Genomic DNA, 13494 nt, shown 5'->3' with positions numbered 1-13494 from the left:
TATCCTGACCTAAATTTTCAAAACAATCATTATCAAGGAACTAATTGTTTGCGGGCAGTACTAGCAAGAGCTATTTCTAGTTACATGTATATTATCGTATCCATTGACTATTGCAGTAAGTCTCTCTACTCTAGTTGTATGAAAATAGAATAGAACTAATGATAATAGAATAATTTTTGAGAAACAAAGGAAACAATCATTTGATGGCTAAAGTTCTATAAATAGAGGGTAATGGTGCCTAAAGAGGGTTCTTACAGACCTAAAACTATAATTTTTCTTAACAGGTCGGGGTTCAATCAGAGTTGCAATTTGCGAAGGGGTAAACTACAGAATTTTGAATGTACTTCACATATTTATCTAAAAGAGCTGCCAATAATGAACTTCAGCAATATCTCCTCAGTTCCATAATTTTATCAACGAAAACAAGAAAGCCAACATTAAATTCTTTCGTTACTTGGAAATGACTAGGCTAGTGCGTCTTCTACCTCCAGTGTGAACAAGAATTGGTGCCCAGTGTTAAAGCCAACAATGAGAAAACAATTATATAGGTAGATGCATAATTTTCTATCCAGGATGGCGAAAATATCGAACCCCTACTGCGGGCCTCTGGATATGAAGCATATGGTTCAAAGGAGACAACTCAAATTAAAACATACTCATTAGGCCTATGCTCTGTTTCTATATCAAAAGATATGTTTCTACATCTTTGTTTCTATTTCCACATTTACTTTAATATCTAGGGTAATTTGAAAACTCATCCTTTGCGAAACTATCAGAAGTTCTTTATAAAGTAGAAGTATGCAATAACCCGGAAGAATAAAACATTAGCTACTATTCTCGCATGCTTTTTGCAAAACTGCGAGGAGAAGTTGATGCAACGTTGCATAATAATCATCAGGCGAAAGAACTAACACTTTACTTTTCACGTTCCTTTCCTAATCCACCATCCTTTTTGTTTTTAAAGCTACAAGGGAAAGTAGGAGGGCCGAACAAATGGACATTAAGGGCTCTTTATAATTGTCTATCTACAAGGTTTCACAAAAATTGGAAAATTTCATTCATTTTGCGCCCCTTCCCTAGCAAAGCTATGTTGTGGGTGATTTTCGTTGATATGGATAGTTGATTTTCATTGCCAAACAGCAATGCTTTATGAGGAGAAGCACATTACAATGAATACAATCATTGTCGTTTGAGTAAAATATTACATCAATGGATACTGATCATAATAAATTTTGGGAAGGATTGTAGGTCCATTTCAATTTTTTTTCTGAGAATCTCCCTGGACATTAACGCTTAGAAGCACAAATTAACGAAATCAAACAGAATTTGCAATTTTTCGCATTTAGCTTCCCTGTTTACCTTAGAAAGAAGGTTCATTTTTGTGAAAAATTTGACACTATATATGTATCCAAAAGTTGCTGGCGGCCTCGATTACGTTATAAGAAATGACAGTGAAGGAGTCGGTGAATGAATCACTTTCTTTACTCTACATTTCCTTATCCAAATTTCTTTCCTTGCTACGTCATTTCCTACCATCGAAGGTACCTTTCATCTCGCTTTCACAAAGAGGCTCAGTCAATGTCTATTGTTTCTTTGAAGTGAAAAAATTTTCACATCCGTGTGAAGATGGATGAGCTTAGGAAAGAAAACGAGGCGACAAAAAAGCGGTCAAGAAATAGCAACATCATCCAAAAAGTAAAGTTGCCGGAGAATCACGAAACCAAATATGAATTGTATAATCCAGGGCTTACATCCTTCGAGAATTTAATGCGCAAGTTTGATATGAAATTTGCTCTGTGATTTAGAAGTATTTTCAATTTTCTAATAACCTTCCTCCGTGATGTTTAAATGTACAGAAGTTTTTCTGCCCTTTTTATCCTCCCTCCCCCTCCCTCCTTCACTGCATATTAAGTTTCTATGTGTACAGACAAAGTTCTTCCACGTTCAAAGTGGATGCTCTTTAAACGAGTGATTTCAGTGTTTTATTTTTTCAAACATAGAACCCTCAGAAATAGCTCTGCTTTTTATTTTTTTCCAAATCGTTTTCATATCCAGGCTGATTCGATAGCCCTCCACCGCTTGTTCCAGCCTCCCGATTATCGGAGAATTTCGAAGTCAAAAAGAAAACAAGATGAAGTTCATAGAAATCCTTTTCTTTTCTGCACTGAATTAAAAACTGTATAATTACCAACTTCTCTGACAAAAGATGACATAAAATTTAAGAGATGACATAAATTCTTGCTTACAAGTCTTATTTCACAAATTAATCTTGGATTAGTGGCACGACTTTCTGTGGTACAATTTATTTGTTAAGAGGCACGGAAAGAGGCAATTGCTTGAAAAACTATCATTTGAAAGTGTGTGTTACTATTCAATCATCGGCGCTCTATTGTTGGAAATATTTCCCAATATTTTTTCATAGTTTTTGTAGCCCAGTCTCTACAGTTGTAAACAAGAGATCAAACATTTATCCCAGATCCAGAAAAATCTGACCGATGCACATTTGCTAAAGAAAAAATCTGACCATTGCACATTTGATAAAGAAAAAATGAAAAGAAAACAGTTGCTTGAAAACAGTGTACCATAAATGCACGTAGGCCTCCGATATCATTAGCTGAGATAGTCTGGCTTTGAAGTAAACATGTTAATTGCCATGAAACAGCACATGTGAGAAAGAATGAGCAGTTGAAGACTTTGGATACGGTAATGTTAAGTTTAGGGCAAATGCTGACTTAGTTTCACGTGCGCCAGCACCAAGGGCAAGATTATTTAATTTTTACGTATCTTCGTCAAGACGAAAACTTATTTGGCCATATTAGTTAGTTGTCGCTTCAGGCTGGACAGGCTGCCAAGGATGACATCTTTCTAACTAGGAAAAACACCAGTCAATATGGTCTCAGATCAGTACGTTACTATGGAGCAAAATGCTGGAATGGCATTCCTGTAGAAATAAAAAGGTTACCATCAATCAAGATGTTTGGTCAGAAACTAAAAACTTTCCTGTTTGAGCATAACTATTAAATCAGATTATTGATAGTCAATATTTACCCAGAGTTTCTTAAAATGTATCTGAAAAGAGAGGGTGCTCTCCCCCCGATTAGCTTAGCTATTGAGAGAGTTCCTCCTTAAGAATTTCCCTTCAGACAAATCCTCTGGTGTCATGAATCTTTATCCCTTTATGTGTGTCATTGTCTTCTTAATTTATATGTAGTTATTTATTATTGTAAGTTTTTAATTTAGAGAGTGTTTGTATGTAGTGGAATTTTGAAATGAATGAATGAACAGAAGCTTCTTTATAACAATGAACCTGAATCAACGAAGGAGGACCTTAAATCTGGAACAGGTTCCAATAGCACCTCGATATACGCAAATACCTATATTTTTGTGATTACGTCTCTTTTAATGCGGCTTCGTGTTTTATTTGTGCCTCTTCCCTTTAGCGGCTAGTCGAGTATCCAAAAATTTCTTTCTTGACAAAGCTCTTGTTTTGCCAATCGGCTTGTTGCAAAAAACGTAAAAATGTTTATCACAATGTTTATTTTGCCAGATGCTTGTAAGTTTTCCGAATAAAATTTACCGCTAATCCAAAAGCCAGAGGCCGCTTTTCTTGATACAAACTTTCTCGCCTTTGCGAAATATAACAATTCATTTCGATTCTCACTTACACTCAATGTTTTTATTTTGACCGTTATTTGTGACGTCGCTTTTTACCAAGGCACTATTATGACATGACAGTTAGACTTATTACTTATCAGCTTTTACATCAATAACAGGCAAGACATTTCGTGACCAGTCTCTTATCAATCTTTCGTTCTCAGGGGGTTTTTTTAAGTGAAGAAATTTTGCTTGCCTATGTTGCCCCTCTCCATTTAAAGTATCTTTACAATATTGTCACTGAATATGCCGTAATGCAAATGGTGCATACTTATCCTTACCCATTGCATTTTGTCCAGTGACATTCACATTATTTTTTGAAAGTGAATTTTTCAAAAGTGTTTAATCTGGCTAGTGGTAAAATTTAATAGTTATAGCCAGCATCCAATTCAAATGGCAGTTTGACTTTAATATTTTTTTAGTTTTTTGAGCAAACAAGATAAGCGTGACTTTGACGCAAAAAGTTTGGGCAACACTCAAGAACTTTGTATTGTGCCTGTATATTTCGTTTCCTACAATGTCTTTTTGATGAAGAAAGACATTTAAAAGGGTTTGGACTTTCTTTTTAATGATAATTAAAAATACTTCAGGCTAAGATATACAACGTTTATTAAACATAAAGGCTCAGTAAAGATCATTCTTATGAAAAATTTGTTTATGTTGATATTGCTTCAGACAAGTCATGGCAGATAACGTGGTTTAATCATAGTAGGTCTCTAGCAGGCCCCTGGCTACAAATCGACTAGAAAAAATTGGTTGATTGTGAATGCAGCTAAATCTAGTAAACTGTCTCATGAAGCAGCCCCCACCCTCCAGAAAGTTCTGCAGTTTAAAGTACGCAGTTCAAAATTCTCAAATCTGCAGGCTACACGAAACCTTGTAATGCGAGTGCTGATGTATTTGAAGGTATATCGCTATTGCCATAATTGAAAAGTATAGACGAAATCCATCACTGTCACAGAGCCTTCCTGCATAATTATTTCGCCAGCATTTCACACCAGTTCATTCAAGCCAATCAGCTGATTCGCGCTTTGTTCCCAGGTTGAAAAACCTTCCTGTTAAGGTATTCGCCCGAACGAGATATAAAAAATTCAATATGCCAAGCTCTATCTGTAATAGACTACTCCTCTAGGAGTGACAAGCAGGGCTTTAGGATTTAATGAAACCGAATAAGAAAGAAAATGTTTCCTTTCGAGAATATGTCCAGCCGCTATCCATTCGCTCACTTGAACTACCGCTATGGAGGAGGAAATGAGTTTTCCAAATATTGCGGTAATAGTGATTTTAGGTATCCTGGTATAGAGACTCAAAATGCGTGTCAAAGTGAACATTACCTATGTGCCTCATCAGAGCAAAGGCATTCTGGAAGTGTGACCTCAAATGGCAGTGAAGAACTAGAGACTTTTTCTCAACAAAGCCACTTGCCGAGCACCGGGAGTTGTATGCATGGGAAAGCTTTGCCAGTCACTGCTTTTGAGAGGGGAGACCGTCACCCCAGTGAAATGTGGTACCATTTCACCGATCAAGTAGTTTTAGAGGACAAAGACATGAAAAGGGACCAGGTTCTCCAAGAGAATATACAGACCCCTTCAGACCATGTATATTGGACCAATCTTGGAGAAATGGAAAATATTTGCAGCTCCAACGGTGATTTTGACGCTGTCAGGGGCGACAGAAAAATTAGCTATCATCCTCGTGGAAAGGACCATCTGTCGAAAATTAAAACAACCAAAAAGGATTGCAATTCATATTTTGATTCAAAGGATCCAAAGAACTTTAAAGGTATTTATACACATGATGGAGTATTTTACATTTTTAAAAGAATTTTCTTTAGTTGAAGAATACTCTGGCCTGTGAATTGCTTTCCGTTCAAATTTAATTTGCTCTCGCTCTTTTATAGCTGTAAATTTTCTAACCTGTTCGTTCCTCTCCTTAAGTTCCTTTACATTTTTCTGTTTGTAAAAACGACATAGTCTTTTCGAAAATATATCCATTTGACTATTCTTGATGTTTCCAGAATAGTCAACTGGATATATTTGATAAGACTCGAAAAATTTGCTTATTTAGATTCTTGTGGTTAAATTAGAAAAGTCTAAACAATTTATTCTAACATCTTAATGCCCACTAACATGCACGAACACTCTCTAGTTTCTTTCTTCCAATTCTTGCACTCTTTTTTTTATAAAAGCCTGATTATAATTGTCAAGGCTCGATGTTCTCATTTTCGGATGTTCTTGATTTTGAACTTACTCATCGCTGATTTTAAACAGCAGGGTTAAATGATTATAAGTTGCTGGTAAAATCTGCTTTGTTTTGTTAGCACAAGAGAAAACTATCGAATACATTGTTTTTTTCCATTTTCCAATTTGAGGCTGGGCATGTTGTAAAGCTGTTCACATTATGATGGCAGTTCTTACCTCGGTGTTTTTTGAAGCTTATTCTTATAAAATTTGGTATCATTAAACATTTACTTTAGAAATATCCATAATTTATATTGAAAGAAGACGAGAGAGAATTCCCACAGCTGTTTATCTCTTATTTACCATTTATGAAAGCGCATTCATAGAGTCCAAAATTTTCCTTATCAAAAGAGTAGCATAATTCTGGAATAGCCATTGTGCGAGAGCAATTTTTTTTGGGGGGGGGGGGGAGTGGAGATAGTATATAAGGAAATATTTTTGTGTTTGTGCCGTTTTTCATCATTTTTAATTGCGTTGAAATATGAAAGTTTGAGACCATGAATTACAAAATTGAAGTAATTTCAACAACTTTTTGCAACTCTGAAGGTACACATACCTCAGCGAAAGATTTGGGTCGGGTGACTTCCACTCTTTGACCCACTCTTTCGTTGAGGCCCTGGTACCCAGGGTAACACCAAAACAACTATTATATTAAGGTATCCTGCAAATTTCTTTCTTATCATTGTTAAAAAACACAGGGTTGAAATAGCAGAATAAGCATTTTTTGCGTTCAGAAATGAAATACGTTAAGCTCTGCTTCTTTGAAGAATCACGTTTGCCTGAAAGCGTACGAAGCAAAGGCGCAGTGGCCATGGGATTGGGTGGTGCTTCTGGGAACGCAAAAAGTTCAATACCATTTATCCCAAACTAATGCTTTATTCCAGGTATTATATAAATTTGTTGGAAAATTTGACATTATTTTCTTTATTAAAATTAAGATGTCACTTGTGCCACAGCATTTACACTCTTTTTTATAAGAACCAGAAAATTTAAGCTGAGGCCGACTGTTCTTAATTTTTGCGAAAATCTGATGCTGGATTGTTCTTATTCTGTTCTTAAATTAATAGGGTTTAAGCAGTGCCATTGCTAGCTTTTTTGCTCTAGGGAGGTGTTCAGGCCTCATTTGCGAACAAAGTGTGTGAGATTCACCGAAAAAGCACCCAAACATGGCTAAAATATCTTCGTTTATGAGATAAAGCATTGTTCCAAATTGCATTTTGTTATAACTCAGCCTCAGCTTGTGCTTATAAAAATGTTCTTATAAAAAAGAGTATGTAAATTTCTATTCTCTACTGTATAACTCTGAATGCAAAATTCGGAGACTTTGGCATCCGTTCTTCTACAAACGTGTGACGATTTCTTTAACATGCATAGTATCACTTTTCTTGGACAACACACTCTTATTCATAATTGCGCAAGGTATTCTTTTCGAATAACTATGTCAACTCGTGGCCTCTTTTGGGAAGTTATAAAGTCCCGGCATAATTTAACTATAAAAAATTTCGTCGTGACAATATTTCAGACAAATATGTTGACGAAAATTTCTTCGACTAAATTCAAAATGAGACGAAATTTTGTCACGACGAAATTTTTTGCATTTAGGATTTTTGAGAATTCGCATCGAAAAACTAAGACGAGGTCAAGAATCAAATTTATGTATCCTTTTGATCTATTCCATGTAATTTACATCATTTTCTCATTTACATAATCTTCATAATTATCTTTATCGTAGGCATCATCATCATCATCATCATCATCATCATCAACATCATCATCATTGTCGGTTCTTGAATTAACTTTCCTTTTCACGATCGTTCAATGAAAATAGTTCTAACTCAATGGCGTAACGAGAGGCGGACGCCACCACCAATGGCAAATAATCTCTTTGGTTTGGTTTAAAAAATGGCGCTATCTTGGGTCAAAAAGGGTCAGGAGGACGCCACCCCTAATGGCAAATAATCTCTTTGGTTTGGTTTAAAAAATGGCGCTATCTTGGGTCAAAAATTGTTAGGAGGACGCCACCCCTATTGGCAAATAATCTCTTTAGTTGACTTGCTAAATGTTTTCTGCTCAACTCGCCTTTGCCAAACCCCTCCCCTCCCCCCCCAAATCTTACCACCCTGGCATGCTACTGTTCTTACTGTGCTTCGTCGCCGGTTTCAAAGGATTCCATCTCTGTCTTTTTTAACTCAACTGACTATTTTTTATTCTTCAGTTCAAAATGTTTGCTTTTTTCACCCAAATTTTGAACTCTACGGGAAGCACAATTTCGAGACCAACTTTTCTTTTGGAGATCTTTCCGAATTTTGTGCTTATATTCACACTAATGACTTTAATTATGCTCTGTTTATAAGCTTCCATGCCTTAGAGATATAGAGTAGAGACTTTTTAAAAGCATCTCTTTTGACTCAACCCTTGCATTAAATTGGGACATATCCCGCTTTAAATTGGCTTTTCCTGACATGAGGTTCCGTGTGAAAAAGTTATCTGGGGGATTAAGCCAAAGTCTGAAAGGGTGCTCAAGCTCCCATGTCTCCACGAATTTTGCACCCCTATAGGATTGAGTATAAAGCAACCTTCATGGGTTTGTCACTTAAGATTTTGATAATAGGTTGCTATTTTTGTGTTATAAATCCACGACGAAATTCTGAAAAGTTGTCCAAAATTTTTTTCGACGAAGTATATCCGCCGAAAATCTATCTGACGAAATTTTTTCTTGCTAATGTAACTTTCTTTACAGAATTAGGCTGCTGCATTAAATATGAAAACAAGGCAGCCAGAGATATCACTCTGAATACTGTGGCTCTCGTCACACCATCGTACCGTGATAAACCCTTTGCACCTGTCAATTGGGTTTGGAATAGAGCTATCGCTCAATAAATTATATTAGCTTACCCCGTAGGTGATGTTGTTTTAAATCAAAAAACTATTAAATCACATTAGGTGGTAAATAGAATCGTTTAACCCTGCCAGTGACCTTCTCACGTGATCACGTTATAATCTTTCACATGGTGACCCAGCATGAGGAATGTTCTTACACACGTTCCATTTAGTCGGGAACCTTGTGTAATTCCGCTCGATTTGCGTGCCAAAATTGATTTTTTTGCATGAATGCCTACAAATATTTATCAATAATATAAAAATCATAGGTGCCATTTTTTTGGGTCAGCGGAAGTGGGTCTTACTGGGGTGCAAATCACGACCGGTCAAAGCAAGTGTCTCTGCGGAGGAGAAAAATGTCCCAATCACAATAGATGATTAAAACTAAATTTAAATTAACTTTAAATTGTTTTCAAATGTTAACTGGGGAAATCTTTAAATATTGGGTCCTGGTTTTAGGACTTAATATGGTTAATCACGTGACTTTCTGCCCCTATTTCCATATATGGAAATGAGTACTTTTTTGGTTTCTACAATGAGATATTCTGAAGAAAACAATTTTTAATCGCGTCAGAGTCATTTCCGCAACTTTTAAACATCGGAAGAGAGGGGCCTAATTTCAGGAGGATTTGTTGGGGAGACGAGCGATCGAAAATTTTTAAATGAGTGAGGCAACCCTCCGTCCTGGATTCAGAGAGCATGCGTAATAATAACTTCGTTCTGTGCGCATGCTCTTTGACTCCATGACGGAGGGTTGCCTCACTTTTTAAAAAACTTTCTCTTGCTCGTCTCCCCAACAAGGATGCCATTAATGGCCCGTTGAAGGAGATGTCCCTAAATTGCTAAAAGCAGAAATTTCTACAAAACATTTTAAACATCAGCTTTAGTAGATAACATGGAAAAGCTGCTAAGAATATAGGTGTATTAAGCCTGGTTTCCATATGATCGCAAAAAACGCAAGAAACGCAAGAATCGCTTAAATTTGTGACTTGCGATCCATGCGATCCTGCGATCCTTGCGTATTAATGGAAACTGCTCTATTCCGTCTGTTGCGATTGTTGCGATTTTTGCGATTCTTGCGTTTGAGATAGAAAATTTTCTATCTCTGCGATTCTTGCGATCTTGCGTCGATGGTTTTTTTAATGGAAACCGCTTGTTAACAACTTGGCGATCCTTGCGTCAGTTTATCCTCCGGGATGTTCTACCAAGCCTCGCATCCATTTATTTTCATCGAAATTTCAAGATGGCTTTCGTAACAGCAGAAGACCTTGCTTTCATAGAAGAAATATAACAGTACGACTGCCTTTATAACAAGAATAGCCGGGACTTTAAGAACAAGTTCAAGAAACTGCCTAAAGAGGTAAAAACTAACAGGCACCGAGGTTACATTCATTCCAACCTGAAAAATCAGGCCTACCTGAAAAAGTACTCCCGATCGTGAATCCTCAGATCCTTTGTTAGTGTGTGAAACGCACCGTGTTCTTCTCTCCTCTGAATAAATTTTTTCACCCAAAACCTATGTTTTTTTCTTGCACGACGTTCTCTGACTCTTTTCAACAATGCAATAATAATAAACAAGCTCGATTGCAGTAGACATTGCTGGTTGATTCCAGCCATTTTAATTTTGGCGCGCCCAAAGTCAAATCATTATTCGCGGGAATCGCAAGGATCGCAGTGCGTTTCTTGCGTTTTTTGCGATCATATGGAAACCAGGCTTTAAGGAACAACGAACAGTTTAAACTCGTTAATGAATTTCGACTCCCTCTCCAGAATCGGAGTCTGTCTCTTCACCTGCGGCATAGTCTTTAATATTTTCCCAATCTACACATTTGCATGGTTCAGTGCATGACTGCCCATTCTTCAAACACGAACAGTTTCCTCGTCCCTTGCATCGAACCTTGCATCCGCATTTGACAAGTTCAAGAACTGATTGCGGGGCTGGCAGCTCAAGGCACTTTATCGGTACTTCCATACCCTCATCCATTTACCAACCGTTTCCCACAAGAGGTTGAATTTCATTAATCGCAATTGTATATTCCTTTAAAATTCCAGCAATAAAACTTGCTCTTTGTATGTGGGGAATCAATGCTCCTAAAGTTGGAGGTAACTTTTCTGGTTCCATTTCTTCTCTGCTAAACTCTCATTTTCTCCCTAAACTCACATTTTGGTACCCGATTATTTGTATATACATGTATCGATGTCACAAATTCAATGTATATCTATACACAGTCTGAATAACCCCAATACCTATTTGCACACCGCTCTTGTACTTACGTATGAGTACGCAAGTATTTTTATATACATATATTTATGTCACTATTACATTTTTATATGCCTAACCATTGTCCCTCCATTGGCACTACGAGCTCGTAGTATATTCTTATTGAATACATGATATATACCTCTATGGTGAGGCTACATGAATAAACTGGATACACATGAACGTGGATATCCCGTTCTTTTCTATACAACGCTACGATTCAATGATACACCTTTGCTGGCATCATCCCTGGGCGCAGGGGTGAGGGGGCACCCAGGTGTAAAGGAGCATACTGATCATAAGCCCCGAAATGCTCTACCTGGTGGATTGGCTGATGAACTAGCAAGGACTCAGAAATTATAAAAGACAACTTATATACATGTTTATATATGTTATATGTAGCAGTATAGTATATCTATACTGACACACGCCCCTATCTAGTTGGGTACACTAGGTACACTATTCTAACAATAAAATGGATCCCAGATCTCCTAACGACACAAGATTTTGTGAGAGGGCCCAGTGTGATCTGGTTGAGGTTGGTATTACACTGTTTTGTCTCAGTTTTTGACAAGCTGTGCTTGTCCTTTTTTATGGTTTCAACAAAAAATTGCATTAACACGTCATATCATCCCTGTTGTTTTCATAAATTTTTTGCTTAAAGATGTTATTCATACTAACGGTCATGCTAACGGTCATGGACCCTCGTTAGAAAATCCTTGGACTCTAAACTTCAATCATTCATTTAATTTCATTCCTTGAGTTTTTTTGCCCCTCTTTATCGCTGAGAGGGCTGATGTGGCTTAGTCTACAATAAATCCCATAATGTACTTAAAACAATACAGTGAATATTGCTCTTATCTTTCAGCATCTTGTGCCCCCTAAATCTTTCTACCCCCTCCCTCATCCCCAATATGCTCCAGGAGCCCTGCCTCTTGATGTTTCGCTTAGATATTAAAAGTTATAGAAATGAGTTTGACGTGAATATCAATAACGTTCATTCATAAACTTCATCCAGGATGAAGTTTATGACCAATTGGATTAGAAATCTCCTTACATCGATTTAGGGGGTAAGAAGTCACGTGACTATAAATTTCCATTTCTAAGTAAGAAAGTGATTAAAGACATGTCCTTATAGCATTTGGAAACAATTTGTTGAAGGTTCATTCGTTCAAAGTTCTTATCATCTATTACGATTAATAGTATTTGCTCCTCCGCAGAGGAACTGACACTGACCGCACGTGATTAACGCCCTCGTTAAACCCCTTCCGCTTTCCTAAAAAAATGGCACCTATGATTTTCGTAATCTAGATGGATATTCAAATACATTCATGCAAAAAAATCGATTTTGGCACGCGAATCGAGCGGGAGCAATAATTGTGACACAAGCGACCGGACTAATTGGTCCTTCGCGATTTCTTTCCCCCATTCTTCATCCTTTGACATTCTGAGACTCTGGCAGCAAGGGTAGCCTTGAGCCCTCATGAAAAAATTAGGTGGAGATTAAGGGGCTCAGCCCCCTTTCGGACTTGTTTAGTGGGCTGTCAATTAGTAAGGCTAATTTTTAATTCTCGGTTTGATTCGTTAAAACATAAAAACCATGGTATGAGATGTTCTTGTAGATTGATAGAGGATAATAATGTGCGTTTTGCGCTAATGACAACGAATAGGCATGGGATGAAATGTACCTACAAGGAAACAGAAAATGCAAATTATTAAGTTTTTTTCAGTATGAAATGAAAGTCAACAAGAGTCTGCGCCTATGAAAAATCGTGAATATTATCCCCCCTTTTAATTCTGAATGTTCTTTTATAACTTGCACTGCTTTGGTGCTGTCTAATTGGTTGTCAAAGTTTTTTAAGGAATCTAGGTCTACATAATCGACTTTGTTTTGGGGGAGAGGGGGTGTGGCGCCAGTCGTTTCTGCCGAAAACCGGATTATTCAACAGGGAAACTATTTCCTGTTTTCTCGTCGCTGCACTCTCTTTCTTAAATGGTATATCTTAGCCAGTCTTAACACAGTCTTAACATTGCTTTTAGGATTCGATTACATGGCTCTCATTTTATGGTTATAATAATTTATGCATCCGGCACATAACAGACATACCAATCAACCTAGTAGGCAAATGAATAAAAAATACATGAAAGATGTTTCTCATGTACTTTACCTTCAAACACAGCTTTCATTTCTAACTAAGCATCCATTTTGTTAATGCAAAATCTCCCTCCTAGAAATTTTGCAATATTATCACTAAATAGTACCCATAGTAATACTGCATATTTCCTTCAAATGGTACCCATAAAATGTACCCCTAAGTCCTAAACTATGACACATCCCAGCACCTTCAAACATGTCAAGGTATCCCCCCCCCCCTCTCCTCCCCAAGCCCGTTTTACATAAACATAAAGCATTCTACAAAGGCTCAATCAAAACAGATACCACAGCTCATACTCACTAAA

Source organism: Rhopilema esculentum, chromosome 21, assembly GCF_057945365.1.
Source record: "Rhopilema esculentum isolate cy_ngs chromosome 21, ASM5794536v1, whole genome shotgun sequence".
NCBI lineage: Eukaryota > Metazoa > Cnidaria > Scyphozoa > Rhizostomeae > Rhizostomatidae > Rhopilema > Rhopilema esculentum.
The sequence above is the reverse complement of the archived record's forward strand: the minus strand, read 5'-3'. Positions refer to the sequence as shown.